Here is a 633-nt window from a genome sequence, read left to right on the forward strand (position 1 = left end):
CCATTTATTGCTATATGTTAAAATTTGACATTCAAACATGCATGCTCTGTGTGAATGTATTGTTCTGTTCCAGTGATGTGCTGCAGCTCAACCTTGAAGGAAAAAGATATTGCCTATGTTTTATCTAATGGCGTATGTGCAGGAGTTGTTTAGGAATATGATCAGGAATAGGAACAGTCGCCAGGAGAATCAGCAGCTGCCCAGATGAGAAGTGCCCTCACCAGGTTTATGACTCCCCTACACTGGGTCTCATTCACTAAGCATGCGTATCGTGAAACCTATGTATGAACGTCTACATGAACAAATCATGATTCACTAAAACTTCCATACTAATATTTATTTATAAAGACCGGTTTGAAATCATTTCAAATTAAATATGGTCAAACTGAAGTTCGTTTTGGTGATTCAAAACAGCTCTCAGAGAAAACTTTCTGTAAAGCTTTGTATCTGCTGTTACACACCTTCAAACTGTCAAGGAACACCTGGCTTCACCTACATTATGAGGACAAATAAATATAAAACAATGTTTTGTTAGAAATGTAAAAATAGAAAAAAAGGTTTCTGTGAGGGTTAGGCAAGAAGTGCCAACATCTGTGTGTGTGTGTGTGTGTGTGTGTGTGTGTGTCTGTCTGT

General features: G+C 37.9%; 1 pseudogene; it reads right to left on the minus strand.

Annotated features, from left to right (window-relative positions):
- LOC107698775 (protein NLRC3-like) overlaps positions 1-633 on the minus strand; it is a 38,052-nt pseudogene that overhangs the window by 33,728 nt on the left and 3,691 nt on the right.

Source organism: Sinocyclocheilus anshuiensis, unplaced genomic scaffold, assembly GCF_001515605.1.
Source record: "Sinocyclocheilus anshuiensis isolate Anshui unplaced genomic scaffold, SAMN03320099.WGS_v1.1 scaffold178, whole genome shotgun sequence".
In the NCBI taxonomy this organism is placed as follows: domain Eukaryota; kingdom Metazoa; phylum Chordata; class Actinopteri; order Cypriniformes; family Cyprinidae; genus Sinocyclocheilus; species Sinocyclocheilus anshuiensis.